The sequence below is a fragment of the Cherax quadricarinatus genome, chromosome 32, assembly GCF_038502225.1.
Source record: "Cherax quadricarinatus isolate ZL_2023a chromosome 32, ASM3850222v1, whole genome shotgun sequence".
Classification (NCBI taxonomy): Eukaryota; Metazoa; Arthropoda; class Malacostraca; order Decapoda; family Parastacidae; genus Cherax; species Cherax quadricarinatus.
The window spans coordinates 2,980,074-3,003,386 of record NC_091323.1 but is presented as its reverse complement, the minus strand read 5'-3'; positions in this window follow the sequence as shown (position 1 = coordinate 3,003,386).

Genomic DNA, 23,313 nt, shown 5'->3' with positions numbered 1-23,313 from the left:
GTCATTTGTAGTCATGACTACTGAGGTTTCTGTCATTTGCAGTCATGACTACTGAGGTTTCTGTCATTTGTAGTCATGACTACTGAGGTTTCTGTCATTTGCAGTCATGACTACTGAGGTTTCTGTCATTTGCAGTCATGACTACTGAGGTTTCTGTCATTTGTAGTCATGACTACTGAGGTTTCTGTCATTTGTAGTCATGACTACTGAGGTTTCTGTCATTTGCAGTCATGACTACTGAGGTTTCTGTCATTTGTAGTCATGACTACTGAGGTGTCTCTCATTTGTAGTCATGACTACTGAGGTTTCTGTCATTTTCAGTCATGACTACTGAGGTTTCTGTCATTTGTAGTCATGACTACTGAGGTTTCTGTCATTTGTAGTCATGACTACTGAGGTTTCTGTCATTTGTAGTCATGACTACTGAGGTTTCTGTCATTTGTAGTCATGACTACTGAGGTTTCTGTCATTTCTAGTCATGACTACTGAGGTTTCTGTCATTTGTAGTCATGACTACTGAGGTTTCTGTCATTTGTAGTCATGACTACTGAGGTTTCTGTCATTTGTAGTCATGACTACTGAGGTTTCTGTCATTTGCAGTCATGACTACTGAGGTTTCTGTCATTTTCAATCATGACTGCTGAGGTTTCTGTCATTTGCAATCATGACTACTGAGGTTCCTGTCATTTGCAGTCATGACTACTAGGTTTCTGTCATTATCAGTTATGACTACTGAGGTTGCTGTCATTTGCAGTCATGGCTACTCAGGTTTCTGTCGTTTGCAATCATGACTACTGAGGATTCTGTCATTTGTAGTCATGACTACTGAGGTTTCTGTCATTTGTAGTTTATGACTACTGAGGTTTCTGTCATTTGTAGTCATGACTACTGAGGTTTCTGTCATTTGTAGTCATGACTACTGAGGTTTCTGTCATTTGCAGTCATGACTACTGAGGTTTCTGTCATTTTCAATCATGACTGCTGAGGTTCCTGTCATTTGCAATCATGACTACTGAGGTTTCTACCATTTGCAGTCATGACTACTGAGGTTTCTGTCATTTGCAGTCATGACTACTGAGGTTTCTACCATTTGCAGTCATGACTACTGAGGTTTCTGTCATTTGCAGTCATTACTACTGAGGTTTCTGTCATTTGCAGTCATGACTACTGAGGTTTCTACCATTTGCAGTCATGACTACTGAGGTTTCTACCATTTGCAGTCATGACTACTGAGGTTTCTGTCATTTGCAGTCATGGCTACTGAGGTTTCTGTCATTTGCAATCATGACTACTGAGTGTTCTGTTATTACATATGAATACTGAGGTTTCTGTCTTTACTTATGTAATAACAGAAACCTCAGTATTTATATATAGGAGACTGATGATACTGAGAACGTCATTATCATTGCTAATATGATTAGGATCAACAGGATTAGTATTAATAAATCAGATTTTAACATAATGTAATCAGGGCTTGAGTCTAATTTAGGGAATCTTTCTTAACCTTTTTTTTTTTTTGAAGCTGGCGGCTGAAGTTTTTTATTTACATGAAATTTTAACATAAGTTGAGTGGTATACTTTTTCCCTGCATTGCTTTTACTATGTGTTTGTATTTCTTGTAGCTCTCTAGGAAGAGTAGGAGGGCTTGTTAAAATCCGTTCTGAGTGTCCCATATATATAAAATGCACAGTAATAAGTGTAGATGCATTGCTTCTTTTATCGAATACAAGACTTTTGATTATTGGCAGTGTGTGTTCTCTGGAAGGTGATTGGGTGATTATTATAACTGCTGTAAGTGAGGTAAAGATAGATTAGGGAGGAGTAAAGAGCGAGCAATGTTGGTGGAATGTAATAAAGTATTTTTGAAAGAATATCCACAGTTATAGTGATTTCCTTTGAATGTGCTAAATGCGAGTGTTAAATTGCACTTAACGTCAGTATATATTCTTAGGATATTTTCATTGTCTTTTCTTTTTTGTGTGTGAAATATTTGTAATAATAAACACGAATAGGTTTATTATTGAATAACAAGTAGAAAGTCTCATCAATACAGAGTGTAAATTTATTGGTCATCATTCAGATAGAAATGTTTACAAATCTCGTTGACTGTGTTGCTGAGGAGAGCGCCATCTGTATTTAATATGACAAATGTTGTGTCATCAGCAAACAGGACTGGTTTAAGTTCCTGGGAAGCAATCGGTAGGTTACTGTTATGGATGAGAAGTATTAATCCACCAAGGACGCGACTCTGGTGACCCACTATATTAATAGACTGTCTTAATTAAGTAGTGTAATTTTTCGCAGACTGGCGTCTGATGTCTTTATGCCAGAGAATTCCTTCTGATTTTATAATGTTTTAGTTCCAGCAGCAAGGTGTTCTGGTTTAATATTTATAAAGAGGCCCATTGGTTATTTATTATTTTCCAGAGCCGAACAGACAAGAGTTTAGCATCATTATGATAGCATCATTAGTACTTTTTTCTGGTTTGAATCCAAACTTGCAGGGATTAAGAATATTGTGTTTAGGAATAAATGAAAAAAAATCGTTTATATTTTTATATTTTGTCTTTACAAAGATTTCAGTCATATGTAAGTTAGAGACTGGAAAATAGTTGTTGATGTCAGTAGGGTTTCCACCTTTATAGATTAGGGTGACACGAACTAACTTATGCCAATAAGGGAAAGATTTCGTTTTAAAACATTTAATAAACAAAGATGCAATAATAGGCAACAACAAATTGTCGTTTTTCTTACATATGGATAATTGTATACTCGTTTTCTTCCTGTTTTATTTTTAGAGTGTACTTATTACTGAAGTTATCATTGTAAAGTTTGCTGGGGACAGGTAATGATAACCTTGGCTACTATCACTGTAGTAATCATTAACCTGAGATTGTGCCTGAGAGTTTAACTTCTGTAACAGAGGATTCAGCAATATGAATGAAAGGGAGAGAGTCATTAGGCCTAGTCAGTACAAATTCCTGTATCTTTGCAAATCTGCTCGAGTCCAGTATTTGAGTGTGTTTTCTAGGTCATTTGGATTCAGCCTTTTATTTTTTGGAACCTGTTGGCATAATATAATTGATTTCTTTATAAGAATAACAAGTGTTGATATATATCATTTTCCTAATACTTTGGAAATTCAGTCAATTCTGTATTTTTTTATATAGGTATGTTTCTTGTCAATATCTCAGTGGATGGCGGTGGGTAGCCAAGGGCTAAATAATTTTTGTGATCTGTTTCTTTTTTAACGGACAGTATCTGTTATAACTAACAGCTGTTTCAAGCAAAATACTTATACATAAATATCTTCAAGAATGTTAAATTCTTTCTCCCATTCAATGGTATTTAATGATTTGGTTATGTTAGTAACACGAAAAGTTTTGTTAGCAGTGATTATGCCATCATTTAGAGTTATGTTTATTCAAAGGCAGATTATCTTAGTAATTCGTGTGCCTGATTATTGAAGGCAGCAGTAGGCATTTATACATGATGTTTAGGAAACCAAATATCTGAGAGTCTCCTTCCTGGTTGAGAATGATGTTACAGTCATTAGTAATTATCAAGTGATGCTTACTGAGTATTATTTATGGTTATTTCTTTACGGTTATACCAAAGGTGCATTTGGTGGTGTGTATGGTAATGTATGCACAGCTCTTGTTGACAAAGGAACAGTTATGTTTTTAGCTGTAAATTAGGCAAATATAAGAACATAAGAACATAAGAAAGGAGGAACGCTGCAGGAGGCCTGCTGGCCCATACTAGGCAGGTCCTTTACAATTCATATATATTCCCTAAGTTCATCTTTGGTACATGTAGATTGCATGAATTAATTCTTAGTGGTATAATATATTAATATGCCACCTACATTTTAATCAGGTTTGTAGCTGTGTGTGCACAGGTGTGCTGTAGATATCTAATCATGTTTTAGCTAGGTTTCTGTTAGAGTAATGAAAGTTAGGTTAGTATTTAGTGACTCAAGGAGGAATGTGATGTTATCGTGGTATTTGCTTTGGAATCTGTCATTGTAGCAGAATACTGAGATGATGTTACTAAAAACTTATTATGTCAGGCTAGATGTATAATATTTGCATTCTTCAAAATATCTATGGAGAAGGAATTCAAATGAAGATACAATGAATAAACTGCAATTGAAAATAAAATAGTGGAGAAAGCATAAAGGTATTGTAGTAAAGAGATTTAAAGACAAAGAGAAATAAAGTGAGAGAGTGGAGGGTTGGAGGGGCTGGCTGGGATAGCACACTTCAAAGATCCACCCCAGCAGGAAACCGATATCCCTTGGTAGTAACAAATTTCCTGAGGGAGAGGGTGACCAGAGGAACCACTCGTTGTTACCTCATGCTCGGAGATGTGCGGTTGCTGGCAGTGATGGAGATGGTAGAGATTGTGGGCAGTAGACAGGTCATTGGCAGTGGGAGGGACGTAGGTGGACTACTGAGGGGAATGAGCAGGAAAGAAAATGTAACAGATAAGAAAATAAGAAGTATATAAAAATTATAGAAATAAAAACAAATATAAAAAGAAATAAAGGGAAATAAAGAAGATACATCGGGTAAGGCGACCACTGGACAAAGACGTCGTTCCGGTGATACTACTATCCCTCCCCACTTAAAAAAAAGAGGAGGTCAATCTGCGGGCGGTTGTACAGAGTTATATATCTCTACTCCATGTACTGCGAGTGTCAGAGGGTCCTCAGCCTACACACTGAGGTTCTGGGATCGATGCCCAGCACGGGTGGCATGTTGGACGTATTTCCCAGCAGTAAGCAGGTACTTGGATGTTAGTCAACTGTTGTGGGTCGCATCCTGGGGGACAAGATTAACCAAAACCAGATGCATTTCGTTCACTGTGCATTCTGCGAAAGTTATCCCCGTCTTCCGTAACCTCAGTTCCCTGTAACTCAATACACACGACTGGAACAGTACAGAGTCTGGTATATATTGATAATCCACTGAAATGTAAGTGTTAATAATTTCAAAGGAATCAGAAGAGGCATTCACAAGTCATCACATGGCAACTAATATTCTTGATTCTTCACCAAAAACAGTAAATCAAGATCTAATTTAAACTGATTTAAACCTTAAGTTTCAAGCCGGCCAGAAGTTGCATTATCAAGCCATCAGCATGGTTGCGACGCACAGAATTATTGCACGAAAATAAAAACTTTTTTTTTCAGTTCAGCTCAGAAAAAAAGCAAATCGAGATGTAAATAAATCAATATCAATCCAAACTTTTCTGAGAATAAGCCTGACGTTTTTAAGAAGGTACGTTAATTAAGTTTTTTAACACACTGGCCGTCTCCCACCCAGAAAAGGACCCCCACCCCTTCTTCAGAGTACAAGCTGTGTACTTCCTGCCCCTAGGACTCAAGGCTGGCTGACCGGTTTCCCTGACTCCTTTCATGTTACTTTGGTAATACTCCAACAGTATATCAAGTCATTAAACCCATTCGTCTCCAATCACACCTATCTAACTCACTCACACACGCTTGATGGATGTCTAAGCGCCTCACAAAAACTTAACGTCCTCCTGTCAACCTTTCTTAGGACGACCCCTACCCCGTCTTCCCTCCACTAGAGCTTTCCTACTTTGTTCCGTCCTCTCTAAATATCTGAATCACCTCAACATCTCTTCAATCCTCTGGAAAATACTTTTTGTAATCCCATTCCTCCTTCTAATCTCCAAGCTACGAATGCTCTGCAAAATATTTACACCACACATTGCCCTCAGACATGACATCTCCACTGCCTCCCAGCCTCCTCCTTGCTGCAACATTCACAACCCATGCTTCACATGCATGTAAGAGCTTTGGTACCACTATTCTCTCATAAATTTTGTCTCCATAGATAACGTGTTCTATCTCAACAGGTTCCTCAGTGTACGACTCACCTTTTTCCCCTCGCCAATTCTTTGATTCACTTCGTCTTTCATAGACCCATCTGCTAAGAAGTTCGCTCCCAAATATCTGAACTCACTCAATTCTATACTCCCTTCTTCCAATCTGATATCCAATCTTTCATTGATTAAATTATTGTTACCCTCATCGCTTTGTTGTTGCCTATGTTCATTTTTATTTTCTTTACTTCTATTTATTCTTCCAAATTCGTCTACCAACCTTTCCAGCTTCTCTTCAGAATCTTCCAAAAGCACAGTGTCATCAGCTAAAAGCAACTGCGACAACTTCCACTTTGCGTTATATTTTTCATCTTCCAATCCCACATGTTGATACAAAAAAGTACATTAAGAGGCACCTAAATTCCCCCATTTTCTAATAACATGGTTATTTTTCCACTATAATCTATCTCCATGATTACTGACACATCTGTTTTGTCTAGAATCTTTCCTTAATTCATGGTACAACTTAACAAGTCTTTGAGGACAGTTGTGTTGCAGAAGTCTGAACGAAACTGATCATGTAATTAGAAGAGGAACTTATGTGGCGCTTAAGTTGATTTAACGAGTGTTAAAATTCTCAAGTTGATCAGATGAGCCTCAGAAGAGCCTCAGATGAGCCTCAGAAGAGCCTCAAAGGAGACTCAGAGGAGACTCAGAGGAGACTCAGAGGAGACTCAGAGGAGACTCAGAGGAGACTCAGAGGAGACTCAGAGGAGCCTTAGAGGAGCCTCAGGAGCCTCAGAGGAGACTCAGAGGAGACTCAGAGACGCCTCACAGAAGCCTCACAGGAGCTTCAGAGGAGCCTCACAGGAGCCTCATAGGAGTCACAGAGGGAGCCTCAGAGGAGCCTCAGCAGCCTCAGAGGAGCCTCAGGAAACTCAGAGGAGTCTCAGAGGAGACTCAGAAGAGCCTCACAGGAGCCTCACAGGAGCCTCACAGGAGACTCAGAAGAGCCTGTCTCCACTGCTCAAACGGTAACGAATTTGGAAAATATCTAAGATGTAGTGTAAAGCGCCCAGACATGCAAGTAGTTCCATTTATCTCGCCCAGGACGCAGTACATAAGCTTTGAAAATTTGAAGCCGAGTGGATAAGGTGTTTTCGAGTAATAAACGAAAATTTGCGTGAAACCAAAGTGTTGTCGAGAATTTTCCAAAAAAATGGGAAAAAATCTCTCCTCTTTACACCCTTTTTAACATCATATATTATAAAATTGCCAAAAATAGCAAACTGGAACGCACACTGCCTAAAATGAATGCAAAAAATACTTCCTAAACAAGATACCAGTATTTAGGGTTTGAAACCGATCTGAAGAAGTATTTTCTACTTATTACATGGAAAACAATATACCGAATAAAATTGGAAAATTAAAATTTGCACAGTTCAAACTAAGCGAGAAACTGTGGTCTGACAAAGACCATCAATGGTAAAAGTTTCAAGCAAATCGGAATAGTCATTCTCCAGTAATTTCCAGCTACTCGAAGCAAACTTATGGGTTATCATTCTTATTATAGAAGGTAACGTTATTATTATTTGGAAGTTAATCAGATGAAGTAATGCTTATTGGAAAATATGACAGCCAGAAACCCACACCAATGGTGAAGATTTGAAGCCGACCAGATGAGTCATTCTCCAGTTATGGCATGGATTATAATTATTCGTTTTTGTTTTTTAGTTTACTGCATTAACAACTTGGCCAACACGCAACGAAAACCTGGTTACTATCCTGACCTTAAGATGCATCAGCCATTTAATACTGAGGCCGATCAGAAGAGGTAAATAGTTTATTTTATGTGATTTAAAGGAGATTAAAAAAAATCACACTATTATACACATAAAATGTTCATATCTGTTCCTACACATCTGAGCTTCACTTTCTGCTGTCGTTGAAATTTTAAGCACGTTTTGTTAAACGTTTGAAGTTATGGGAAGCATTGTAGGATAGCAGGGGTTGTGTTAAACAACAGCCGTCACAGAACACATGAACATATTAATTGTTAACAGAATTTGGTCCTAGTTACAGTACAGAAGTGTTGAAAATTTGATGCCAGTTGGATTAGGCGTTCTCAAGTTATGAGCCAAATTAAATAAAAAAAAATAGAGATAGAAAAAACAAAATCAGGAAACCTTTAAAAGTACCCCTTTCAGATATTTTATATATTGTAAGGTACATATCGAATAATAGGAAATAAATATTTTTTGTACAATAACGATAAAGAAATAACCATAATAACCTAGCTATTCTACTTATTAAAGAATTGATAGTGAACACAGACAGAAACAATGCAGGGAAGGTAATATCTAGCCGGTAACTTTTTCTGCAATAACTCTAAATTAAAACTATCTGTAAAGCTCCTACAAATAACGGTTCCACCAGATATCTTAAATCAGCAAGAGATTCCCATATGACAGAGACTACGTAGATGCCGAAAATAACTTTGATGAAAGCTAGGCTCAAGATCATGGAGAAGACATTAATTATACGAAGCATAAAGGCATAGCTTTCATCACCTACGTAAATACGAACTGTAAATGAGAATTCACAGAAAATCATATACGCAGCTTGTGGCATTTACTAATATGTACACTATCATTTATATCTAACAAGAAACGGAGATGAGTGAAGATAAGGAGCACTGCAGCAGGTCGAAGATGAATGGAAATGAGAAGCACTGCAGAAGGTCGAAGATGAATGGAAATGAGAAGCACTGCAGAAGGTCGAAGATGAATGGAAATAAGAAGCACTGCAGCAGGTCGAAGATGAATGGAATGAGAAGCACTGCAGCAGGTCGAAGATGAATGGAAATGTGAAGCACTGCAACAGGTCCGAGATGAGTGGAGATAAGAAGCACTGCAGCAGGTCGGAGATGAATGGAAATAAAGAGCACTGCAGCAGGTCGGAGATGAATGGAAATAAGGAGCACTGCAGCGGGTCGGAGATGAGTGGAGATAAGAAGCACTGCTGCAGGTCGAGACGAGCGGAGATAAGGAGCACTGAAACAGGTCGGAGATGAAAGTTAAGACACAGTTGCAACATCTGGATATCTTTATTGTAGACGTTTCGCCATCCAGTGGCTTTATCAATACAGATTCTAGGACATAATTGGAAGACAGTAGAACTATATACAAAAGATGAGGTAATCAGTCCCTCAGCCTTGGAGTTAGTGTTCACAGCATCGTGGTGGAGGAGAATCTGGAGCAAAGGCAAGAAGACTGGCGGTTATATAGGCGTCAGTGGATAAGGACGTGCAGCAGACGAGGGCAAAGTCACTGGTAGGCGGGATTCCCCAGTGGAAGTAGGTCCTTCCCAAAGGGATGGGTTAGTTGCAGCAGCCGTGAAGAAGGTCTTGTAGATGTCCTCTGAACCAAGATTCCATGATGTTGCAGTGTCTGACAAGTTGTGCAAGAAAGGTATAAAATACCGACAATATGAATGGAAATAAGGAGCACTGCAGCAGGTCGGAGATGAGTGGAGATAAGGAGCACTACAGCAGGTCGGAGATGAATGGAAATAAGGAGCAATGCAGCAGGTCGGAGATGAGTGGAGATAAGGAGCACTGCAGCAGATCGGAGATGAATGGAAATAAGGAGCAATGCAGCAGGTCGGAGATGAGTGGAGATAAGGAGCACTGCAGCAGATCGGAGATGAATGGAAATAAGGAGCACTGCAGCAGGTCGGAGATGAGTGGAGATAAGGAGCACTGCAGCAGATCGGAGATGAGTGGAGATAAGGAGCACTGCAGCAGGTCGGAGATGAGTGGAGATAAGGAGCACTGCAGCAGGTCGGAGATGAATGGAAATAAGGAGCACTGCAGCAGGTCGGAGATGAATGGAAATAAGCAGCACTGCAGCAGGTCGAAGATGAATGGAAATAAGCAGCACTGCAGCAGGTCGGAGATGAATGAAAATAAGGAGCACTGCAGCAGATCGGAGATGATTGGAAATAAGGAGCACTGCAGCAGGTCGGAGATGAGTGGAGATAAGGAGCACTGCAGCAGGTCGGAGATGAATGGAAATAAGGAGCACTGCAGCAGGTCGGAGATGATTGGAAATAAGGAGCACTGCAGCAGGTCGGAGATGAGTGGAGATAAGGAGCACTGCAGCAGGTCGGAGATGAATGGAAATAAGGAGCACTGCAGCAGGTCGGAGATGATTGGAAATAAGGAGCACTGCAGCAGGTCGGAGATGAGTGGAGATAAGGAGCACTGCAGCAGGTCGGAGATGAATGGAAATAAGGAGCACTGCAGCAGATCGGAGATGATTGGAAATAAGGAGCACTGCAGCAGGTCGGAGATGAGTGGAGATAAGGAGCACTGCAGCAGGTCGGAGATGAATGGAAATAAGGAGCACTGCAGCAGGTCGGAGATGATTGGAAATAAGGAGCACTGCAGCAGGTCGGAGATGAGTGGAGATAAGGAGCACTGCAGCAGGTCGGAGATGAATGGAAATAAGGAGCACTGCAGCAGATCGGAGATGAATGGAAATAAGGAGCACTGCAGCAGGTCGGAGATGAGTGGAGATAAGGAGCACTGCAGCAGGTCGGAGATGAATGGAAATAAGGAGCACTGCAGCAGGTCGGAGATGAGTGGAGATAAGGAGCACTGCAGCAGGTCGGAGATGAGTGGAGATAAGGAGCACTGCAGCAGGTCGGAGATGAATGGAAATAAGGAGCACTGCAGCAGATCGGAGATGATTGGAAATAAGGAGCACTGCAGCAGGTCGGAGATGAGTGGAGATAAGAAGCACTACAGCAGGTAGGAGATGAATGGAAATAAGGAGCACTGCAGCAGATCGGAGATGAATGGAAATAAGGAGCACTGCAGCAGATCAGAAATGAATGGAAATGAGGAGCACTACAGCAGGTCGGAGATGAGTGGAGATAAGGAGCACTGCAGCAGATTGGAGATGAATGGAAATAAGGAGCACTGCAGCAGGTTGGAGATGAATGGAAATAAGGAGCACTAGAGCAGGTCGGAGATGAGTGGAGATAAGGAGCACTGCAGCTGGTCGGAGATGAGTGGAGATAAAGAGCACTGCAGCAGGTCGGAGATGAGTGGAGATAAAGAGCACTGCAGCAGGTCGGAGATGAGTGGAGATAAAGAGCACAGCAGCAGGTCGGAGATGCTTTAGCTTTAAAGAGGAAGCTTATCTAACTACTGATGCAGATAAGATCACAGGACAACCCTATGAGTGACCTCGAATCTTCAAATACATTGCTGTTTATCCACCAGATTAATGCAAGCAGTTCGCAAGATATGCTTAGCTCACCACAGCCGAATATACATTCTGTATTAAAACAAAACACAAAATAGAAATGTACGTTTTACTTCGATATAGATGTAGAAGAAAAACTTTAAGTAATTGAACACTAACACCTGCCAAGCAGGCAGAAATATAACATTACAATGTTATACCTGGTTCAAACAACAAAAAGTTAATATTAAGAAAATATGTATACAATAACAATTTATGTAAACAGATACAATAGAACAATTATATGCTTGGTTAATAATAAAGTAATTCCGTAGATTCAGGATTTAAGCATTTATCACCAAGCATTTATCAAGCTTAATAAGCTTGAAGAGTTAGGACTTCATGCATAACAATAAATGCCGATCAGAATATTACTAGGTGAAGATCAGGATGATACTAGGTGAAGATCAGGATGATACTAGGTGAAGATTAGGATGATACTAGGTGAAGATTAGGATGATACTAGGTGAAGATCAGGATGACACTAGGTGATGATCAGGATAATACTAGGTGAAGATCAGGATGATACTAGGTGAAGATCAGAATGATACTTGTGAATATCAGGATGATACTATGTGAAGATCAGGATGATACTAGGTGAATATCAAGATGATACTATGTGCAAGAATGGTATATAATACCGACAAGATGAAATTAAGACACAGGTGCAACATCTGGGTATCTTTATTGTAGACGTTTCGCCATCCAGTGGCTTTATCAATACAAATTCCAGGACATAACTTGAAGACAGTAGAACTATGTACAGAAGATGAGGTAATCAGTGGATGGCGAAAGGTCTACAATAAAGATACCCAGATGTTGCACATGTGTCTTAATTTCATCTCGTCGGTATTATATACCATTCTTGCACAACTTGTCAGACACTGCAACATCATGGAATCTTGATTCTGAGGACATGTACATAACCTTCACGACTACGACAACTGCTACTACAACTAACCCATCTCTTTGGGAAGGACCTACTTCCACTGGGGAATCCCGCCTACCAGTGACTATGCCCTCGTCTGCTACACCTGACGTTACTATATAAGCGCCAGGCTCCTTTCTTCTGCTTCAGAACCTCCACGACTACGGTGCTCTTCGCACCTACTCCTAGGTTGAGGGACTGATTACCTCATCTTCTGTACATAGTTCTACTGTCTTCAAGTTATGTCCTAGAATTTGTATTGATAAAGCCACTGGATGGCGAAACGTCAACAATAAATATACCCAGATGTTGCATCTGTGTCTTAAATTCATCATTCAGGATGATACTAGGTGAAGATCAGGATGATACTATGTGAAGATCAGGATGATACTATGTGAAGATCAGGATGATACTATGTGAAGATATACTTGTGAAGATCAGGATGATACTATGTAAAGCCACTGGATGGCGAAACGTCAACAATAAATATACCCAGATGTTGCATCTGTGTCTTAAATTAATCATTCAGGATGATACTATGTGAAGATCAGGATGATACTATGTGAAGATAAGGATGATACTATGTGAAGATCAGGATGATACTATGTGAAGATAAGGATGATACTATGTGAAGATCAGGATGATACTAGGTGAAGATCAGGATGATACTATGTGAAGATCAGGATGATACTATGTGAAGATCAGGATGATACTATGTGAAGATCAGGATGATACTATGTGAAGATCAGGATGATACTATGTGAAGATCAGGATGATACTAGGTGAATATCTGGTTGATACTAGGTGAAGATCAGGATGATACTAGGTGAATATCTGGTTGATACTAGGTGAAGATCAGGATGATACTAGGTGAATATCTGGTTGATACTAGGTGAAGATCAGGATGATACTAGGTGAAGATCAGGATGATACTAGGTGAATATCTGGTTGATACTAAGTGAAGATCAGGATGATACTAGGTGAAGATCAGGATGATACTAGGTGAAGATCAGGAGGGTACTAGGTGAAGATCAGGAGGACACTAGGTGAAGATCAGGATGATACTAGGTGAAGATCAGGAGGATACTAGGTGAAGATCAGGAGGATACTAGGTGAAGATCAGGATGATACTAGGTGAAGATCAGGAGGATACTAGGTAAAGATCAGGAGGATACTAGGTGAAGATCAGGATGATACTAGGTGAAGATCAGGATGATACTAGGTGAAGATCAGGATGATACTAGGTGAAGATTAGGAGGATACTAGGTGAAGATCAGGATGATACTAGGTGAAGATCAGGAGGATACTAGGTGAAGATCAGGAGGATACTAGGCGATGATCGGAATGATACTAGGCGAAGATCAGGATGATACTAGACATTACCAGAATAATGTCAGGTAAATACAAGATTTCTACCCCAAATATGAGAGCACAGTTATCAGTTATTAGTTATCAGTTATTAGTTATCAGTTACCAGCTTCATTTCCCCGAGCTTCGTCACACAATACATTTAACAGTCGTGGGACAAAATAAGGGACAATCATTTAAAGAATTATCCAGAGGTACTTACACTGAATCAGTCAAACTGTTGAGATTGAATCGGACTGAGTTAACCGTGAGTGGTACTGGTGATAAGTGTGTGTCTGCTTTGACTTTTGCAGCTTAAAAGATGGCAGTTCTCTTAAGCTTGAGTCAATAACAATCAGTCTTTGAAGAGTTAGGCACATATTAAACAGCTGAGTATCTTTGACTGAAACGTTTCGCCCCACGGTAGGCTTATTTGAGTGACATACGGAGTCAAATAACCTGGAGGCTGGTGGAGTAGTGGCGAGGTAAACATGATGCAACCAGTCAACAACGGATAAATAGTTTTTGTGGTGTTCAGTCCCTCAGCCTGGGGAGAGTTTCTCATCCAGAGCCTGGATTAATGTGAAGCTGGAACAGGAGAATGGAATCTTATATACTCTGCAGGAAAGACAATCTGTCTTTGGTCTATTCCTCTCCCTATGAACAATCATAACTTCCCCTTGACTGCTTATGCGACTCTGATCAGATCTCATCTCAGCGAGGTGTTCTCCCATGTGGCATGTGCATGCCTGTAGCCCAGCCCTCACACAAGTATACATTATGTGCGTCTCTGTTACCCGGCCCACGCACCCGCATACTTCATGTGTATCTTACCCGCCTGGTATGTGCCAAGTGACGTCTAGCTGGACTGACAAATATCAAGTATCTTTATGTAATGACTCAGAGGATTATCTCGAGAAACAGCGACATACAACATTTAAAAATAGGATTAAATCGTATCCCCCGTCACGTGAATTCTAGGATAATTCTGGGTGAAAACCGGGATAATACTACGTGAAGGCCTTAAGAATTCATTGAATTTCTTTTGAAGTTACCTACTTACAGCAGGACTCATGAGGTCCTGTACACAGAAGTAAAATATTTAAATCACATTAAATCACTAATTAAAAAATATGATTCTGGAATATTTTTTTTACTGAGCCGCTTGTAAAACTGGGACATCATTTTTTCAGGCATTTCCAACCCCTTTATTGATACATACTGTAAAAGGATAGTTGGTAAACGATTTCCATGTTATGAAAGCCAAAATAACTTTTGCCACAAAATGACGAGGCAGCAGGAGGTATGTTTGGTAACTATGAGCGACTGAGGCATAGATGAGTGAGCATGTGTAATGTGTTTTGTGTGTATGTGTGTGTGTGTGTGTGTGTGTGTGTGTGTGTGTGTGTGTGTGTGTGTCTGTGTGTGCATGTGCGTGTACATACTGTTGAAATAAAGAATACTGAAGTGAACTGAACTGTAAGTGAGAATACAAGCTGATGATCAGGATAATGCTCTTGCCATCAGGATAATGGTAGGCAACGACCAGGATAACACTATTTGACAACCGGGATAATGCTAGATGACGACCAAAATAATCAGGTTTTTGACCCAGGAACATAGTCTGTTCTCGTAGGAAAGATTTCTAAGCATTTCTAAGCATGTCCTTTTCTTTTCAGAACAATAGCACCTAAACCTTCTTTAACATTGAATTTCGTCCACTATTTTGTCCCCATCACTTAATTAATACACAGTTAACCAGCAAATGGAATTCGAGAGTCGTTAATGGTCCAAGTCAGATCGATACGTTGTCATTCGTTTCATTGTCTTATATGTGAGTTATTTGTGTTGTTCCAGTAACAATATTGTGCCTTTTTATTCTCACATAATTGACTGGTGCAAAACTTCCAGATTCTTGGGTGTCATCATAATTTACTTATCAGCTTGTTTTGTGTAGTCAGCGACGTAAGTTTTGTCTCTCCCTTGTGGTATCCTGAGCTGACTTGCATGTGGGGGATATTTCCACTGGAGATCTTACAAAGTATCTACCGGAATTATAATAATGTATATTAATATATGTACTGGGTATATAATAATGTAATATATCCACACTAATATTTTCATAGTTTGCAGACTGTGTGAGTGTATATATATATATATATATATATATATATATATATATATATATATATATATATATATATATATATATATATATATATATATATATATACATATATATATATATATATATATATATATATATATATATATATATATATATATATATATATATATATATATATATATATATATATATATATATATCGTGCCGAATAGGCAGAACTTGCGATCTTGGCTTAAATAGCAACGGTCATCTTGCCATATAGGAAAAGTGAAAATTTGTGTATGCAATAATTTCGCCAAAATCATTCTGAACCTAACGAAAAAAATATGTTTCACTGTGTTTGTTTAGTATTAAATTGTTGCAAACAAATTTAAAATATATTTAGTTGGGTTAGGCTAAAATAAATTGCGCATGTTAAAATAAGGTTAGGTAAGTTTTCTAAGTTCCTTTAGGTGCAAAATTATAAATTTTTACATCAACATTAATGAAAAAAAATATATCTTTAAACGTAAAAGATACAATTTTAGAAACGGCTTAATTTTAATTGAGTTCTTGCTAATTGCCCATTTTTGCATATTCGGCACGACACACACACACACGCACATTTATATATATATATATATATATATATATATATATATATATATATGTCGTGCCGAATATGTAAAACTGGTCATTTAGCAAGAACTCATTTAAAATAAAGTCCTTTCTAAAATTTTCTCTTATACGTTTAAAGATATATTTTATTCATTAATGTTAATGTAAAAATTTTTAATTTTGCACCAAAAGGAACTTAGAAAACTTACCTAACCTTATTATAACAAGAACAATTTATTTTAGCCTAACCCAACTAAATATATTTTAGATTTGTTTACAGTAATTTAATACTAAACAAACAGAATGAAATATATTTTTTTCGTTAGGTTCAGAATGATTTTGACGAAATTATTGCATACACAAATTTTCACTTGTCCTATATGGCAAGATGAACGTTGCTATTTAAGCCAAGATCGCAAGTTCTGCCTATTCGGCACGACATATATATATATATATATATATATATATATATATATATATATATATATATATATATATATATATATATATATATATATATATATATATAACATAAAAGAGAGAAGCTTACGACGACGTTTCGGTCCGACTTGGACCATTTACAAAGTCACACTAGCGAGAGGTGGAGCAGGACTGCTATATATAGGCAGGAAGAGGTGGTGGTAGTAGTAGTAGTAGTAGTAGTAGTAGTAGTAGTAGTAGTAGTACATGCTTGGTATATAATACCGACAAGATGAAATTAAGACACATGCGCAACACCCGGGCATCTCCATCGTAGACGTTTCGCCATCCAGCCAGCCAATGGATGGCGAAACGTCCACAACAAAGACACCCAGACGCCGCATATGTGTCTTAATTTCATCAGTAGTAGTAGTAGTAGTAGAAGAGGTAGTAGTAGTGGTAGTGGTAGAAGTGGGGAATACGGAGGACGAGCCAGTCAAATGCAAAGGAAGGGGAGCACTGCAAGGGAGCTAGGTGCTCACAGAGGGAGAGAAATATAAACACAAATGCAGTATAATGTGATCCTTTATTGACAACGTTTCACCCACGCAGTGGGCTTTTTCAAGTCACACACGGATCTACCTGGGGTTGGAAGGTACTAGGAATGCCTGTGTACAACATCGCAATTCACACAACCATTTAATTAACTACAGAAACTCAAGACTTATAGCCACAGAAGACAACACTCAATACAGAAGAATCCTGGAATCATCGTTTATCTCTATAACCAACAATTTCAACCAGAACAATGGCTTCTATAACATAGCTGAACCACTCGCCAAGAAACTTCTTCATCGCTATCCCACATAAGAACATAGAACACTGCAGAAGGTCTACTCACAACTTGTCCAATATCCCCGCCTAGCTACCCAAGACTCTATAACCCCACCCGGTAGATCATCTGATGCAGCAATCTTCACCTGACCTCAACGTTCTGAACTATAAATACTCCCGTACCTTCCAACCCCAGGTAGATCCGTGTGTGACTTGAAAAAGCCCACTGCGTGGGTGAAACGTTGTCAATAAAGGATCACATTATACTGCATTTGTGTTTATATTTCCATTGTGTCGGTATTTTATACCATTTATTTCCACAGAGGGAGAGCAAGCGCACAGAGGTGCGTGAAAAGGGAAGTGGTGAAATAAATGAAGAAGGAAAAGAAACACTAGACAGAAGAGAGAAAGACAACCCAGAGGAGAAAAAGGAAAGGGGAAAGGGGAAGAGGGAGAAGAAAAAAAAGAAAAAGAAAAAATGTGGAGACAGGTTAAGTCACGGGTGTACTGAAGTTTGGAGCATTTTACAATGTAGTGGGAGAGGAAGGCATCTACAGAGACGAAGCCAGGGCTAAGGTTCATACAAGGAAAGTTGTGTATTAGAGAGGATTCAACTAGACGGCGACTGTTAGAGTTGGAAGTAGGGAAGACAGTTTTAGCAGAAGACCAGTCAATAGGATGGCTATGATCTCTGACGTGACAGAAACGAGCATTGTTTGCGTCGGCAATCCTAACACTATTTTTGTGCTCCCTAAGTCTGTCAGAAAGAGATCGACCAGTTTCTCCGAAGTATTGAAGAGGACAGGAGGAGCAAGAAATAGAGTAAACACCAGGAACATCTGTAGAGGGAGGAGAGGTATGAACGAGATTAGTGCGAAGAGTGTTAGTCTGGCGGAAAGTAAGTTTGATGTCTAAGGAACGGAGAGAATTGTTGAGATTAGAAAGACCGGAAATGTAGGGAAGGCAGAGGATAGAAGAGTTCCCAGGAGTAGAGAGTTTGGGAGAGAAGAAATTACGTTTAGCACGTGAGAGGGCAGAGTCTATGAAATGGGAAGGGAAGCCAAGACGGGAAAATGCTCCAAACTTCAGAACACCCATGACTTAACCTGACTCCTCATTTTTTCTTCTTCTTTTTCTTCTTCTCCCTCTTCCCCTTTCCTCTTTCCTTTTTTTCCTCTGGGTTGTCTTTCTCTCTTCTGTCTCGTGTTTCTTTTCCTTCTTCATTTATTTCACCACTTCCCCTTTCACGCACCTCTGTGTGCTTGCTCTCCCTCTGTGAGCACCTAGCTCCCTTGCAGTGCTCCCCTTCCTTTGCATTTGACTGGCTCGTCCTCCTTATTCCTCACTTCTACCACTACCACTACTACTAACTCTTCTACTACTACTACTACTACTACTGATGAAATTAAGACACATATGCGGCGTCTGGGAGTCTTTGTTGTGGACGTCTACGATGGAGATGCCCGGGTGTTGCGCATGTGTCTTAATTTCATCTTGTCGGTATTATATACCATGCATGTACTACTACTACTACTACTACCACCACCTCTTCCTGCCTATATATAGCCTTCCTGCTCCACCTCTGGTTAGTGTGACTTTGTAAATGGTCCAAGTCGGACCGAAACGTCGTCGTAAGCTTCTTTCTTTTATGTGCGGGTTATATATATATATATATATATATATATATATATATATATATATATATATATATATATATATATATATATATATATGTGTGTGTGTGTGTGTGTGTGTGTGAGTGTGTGAGTGTGTGTGTGTGTGTGTGTGTGTGTGTGTGTGTGTACTCACCTATTTGTGGTTGCAGGGGTCGAGTCTTAGCTCCTGGCGTGTGTGTGTGTGTGTGTGTGTGTGTGTGTGTGTGTGTGTGTGTGTGTGTGTGTGTGTGTGTGTGTGTGTGTGTGTGTGTGTGTGTGTGTGTGTGTGTCGTGTCGAATATGCAAAAATGGGCAATTAGCAAGAACTCATTTAAAATTAAGTCGTTTCTAAAATTTTATCTTATACGTTTAAAGATATATTTTTTTTCATTAATGCTGATGTAAAAATTTTTAATTTTGCACCAAAAGGAACTTAGAAAACTTACCTAACCTTATTATAACATGCGCAATTTATTTTAGCCTAACCCAACTAAATATATTTTAGATTTGTTTGCAACAATTTAATACTAAACAAACACAGTGAAATATATTTTTTTCGTTAGGTTCAGAATGATTTTGGGGAAATTATTGCATACACAAATTTTCACTTGTCCTATATGGCAAGATGAACGTTTGTAGATGAATGGTTCAGAGAACCGACATGTTGATAAATTAGACACATGTGCAACTCTTGGGTATCTTTATTGAGGAAACGTTTCGCCACACAGTGGCTTCATCAGTCCATACGTAGGAGAAACTTGAAGAATAGGAGGAGAATGAGGTAATCAGTCCCTCAACCTTGAGTCGATGTGTTCAGTCCATCAATCTTGAATAGATTGATGGACTGAACACATCGACTCAAGGTTGAGGGACTGATTACCTCATTCTCCTCCTATTCTTCAAGTTTCTCCTACGTATGGACTGACGAAGCCACTGTGTGGCGAAACGTTTCCTCAATAAAGATACCCAAGAGTTGCACATGTGTCTAATTTATCAAGATGAACGTTGCTATTTAAGCCAAGATCGCAAGTTCTGCCTATTCGGCACGATTATTCGGCACGATTATTATATACCCAGTACATATATTAATATTCATTACTATAATTCCGGTAGATACTTTGTAAGATCTCCAGTGGAAATATCCCCCACATGCAAGTCAGCTCAGGATACCACAAGGGAGAGAGAAAACTTACGTCGCTGACTACACAAAACAAGCTGATAAGTAAATTATGATGACACCCAAGAATCTGGAAGTTTTGCACCAGTCAATTATGTGAGAATAAAAAGGCACAATATTGTTACTGGAACAACACAAATAACTCGCATATAAGACAATGAAACGAATGACAACGTATCGATCTGACTTGGACCATTAACGAGTCACGAGTTCCATTTGCTGGTTAATTGTGTATTAATTAAGTGATGGGGACAAAATAGTGGACGAAATTCAATGTTAAAGAAGGTTTAGGTGCTATTGTTCTGAAAAGAAGAGGATATGCTTAGAAATGCTTAGAAATCTTTCCTACGAGAACAGACTATGTTCCTGGGTCAAAAACCTGATTACTTTGGTCGTCATCTAGCATTATCCCGGTTGTCAAATAGTGTTATCCTGGTCGTTGCCTACCATTATCCTGATGGCAAGAGCATTATCCTGATCATCAGCTTGTATTCTCACTTACAGTTCAGTTCACTTCAGTATTCTTTATTTCAACAGTATGTACACGCACATACACACACAGACATACACACACACACACACACACACACACACACACACACACACACACACACACACACACACACACACACACACACACATACACACAAAACACATTACACATGCTCACTCATCTATGCCTCAGTTGCTCATAGTTACCAAACATACCTCCTGCTGCCTCGTCATTTTGTGGCAAAAGTTATTTTGGCTTTCATAACATGGAAATCGTTTACCAACTATCCTTTTACAGTATGTATCAATAAAGGGGTTGGAAATGCCAGAAAAAATGATGTCCCAGTTTTACAAGCGGTTCCGTAAAAAAAAATATTCCAGAATCATATTTTTTAATTAGTGATTTAATGTGATTTAGATATTTTACTTCTGTGTACAGCACCTCATGACTCCTGCTGTAAGTAGGTAACCTCAAAAGAAATTCAATGAATTCTTAAGGCCTTCACGTAGTATTATCCCGGTTTTCACCCAGAATTATCCTAGAATTCACGTGACGGGGATACGATTTAATCCTATTTTTAAATGTTATATGCCGCTGTTTCTCGAGATAATCCTCTGAGTCATTACATAAGGATACTTGATATGTGTCAGTCCAGCTAGACGTCACTTGGCACATACCAGGCGGGTAAGATACACATGAAGTATGCGGGTGCGTGGGCCGGGTAACAGAGACGCACATAATGTATACTTGTGTGAGGGCTGGGCTACAGGCATGCACATGCCACATGGGAGAACACCTCGCTGAGATGAGATCTGATCAGAGTGGTATAAGCAGATAAGAGGAAGTTATGATTGTCCATAGGGAGAGGAATAGACCAAAGACAGATTGTCTTTCCTGCAGAGTATATAAGATTCCATTCTCCTGTTCCAGCTTCACATTATTCCAGGCTCTGGATGAGAAACTCTTCCCCAGGCTGAGAGACTGAACACCACAAAAACTATTTATCCGTGGTTGACTGGTTGCATCATGTTTACCTCGCCACTACTCCACCAGCCTCTAGGTTATTTGACTCCGTATGTCACTCAAATAAGCCTACCGTGGGGCGAAACGTTTCAATCAAAGATACTCAGCTGTTTAATATGTGCCTAACTCTTCAAAGACTGATTGTTATTGACTCAAGCTTAAGAGAACTGCCATCTTTTAAGCTGCAAAAGACAAAGCAGACACACACTTATCACCAGTACCACTCACGGTTAACTCAGTCCGATTCAATCTCAACAGTTTGACTGATTCAGTGTAAGTACCTCTGGATAAATCTTTAAATGATTGTCCCTTATTTTGTCCCACGACTGTTAAATGTATTGTGTGACGAAGCTCGGGGAAACGAAGCTGGTAACTGATAACTAATAACTGATAACTGTGCTCTCATATTTGGGGTAGAAATCTTGTATTTACCTGACATTATTCTGGTAATGTCTAGTATCATCCTGATCTTCGCCTAGTATCATTCCGATTATCGCCTAGTATCCTCCTGATCTTCACCTAGTATCCTCCTGATCTTCACCTAGTATCCTCCTGATCTTCACCTAGTATCCTCCTGATCTTCACCTAGTATCCTCCTGATCTTCACCTAGTATCCTCCTGATCTTCACCTAGTATCATCCTGATCTTCACCTAGTATCCTCCTGATCTTCACCTAGTATCATCCTGATCTTCACCTAGTATCCTCCTGATCTTCACATAGTATCCTCCTGATCTTCACCTAGTATCATCCTGATCTTCACCTAGTATCATCCTGATCTTCACATAGTATCATCCTGATCTTCACATAGTATCATCCTGATCTTCACATAGTATCATCCTGATCTTCACATAGTATCATCCTGATCTTCACATAGTATCATCCTGATTTTCACCTAGTATCCTCCTGATCTTCACCTACTATCATCCTGATCTTCACCTAGTATCCTCCTGATCTTCACCTAGTATCATACTGATCTTCACCTAGTATCATCCTGATCTTCACCTAGTATCCTCCTGATCTTCACCTAGTATCCTCTTGATCTTCACCTAGTATCCTCCTGATCTTCACCTAGTATCCTCCTGATCTTCACCTAGTATCATCCTGATCTTCACCTAGTATCCTCCTGATCTTCACCTAGTATCATACTGATCTTCACGTAGAATCATCCTGATCTTCACCTAGTATCATCCTGATCTTCACATAGTATCATCCTGATCTTCACGTAGTATCATCCTGATCTTCACGTAGAATCATCCTGATCTTCACCTAGTATCATCCTGATCTTCACATAGTATCATCCTGATCTTCACATAGTATCATCCTGATCTTCTCATAGTATCATCCTGATCTTCACATAGTATCATCCTGAATGATGAAATTAAGACACAGGTGCAACATCTGGGTATCTTTATTGTAGACGTTTCGCCATCCAGTGGCTTAATCAATACAAATTCTCATCAGTGCTCATCAGAGGGATAATGTCTGCTGTATTTTGTGCACGCGTCCCAGCTTTGAGGAGCTGGATGAGATTTTCGCATTATA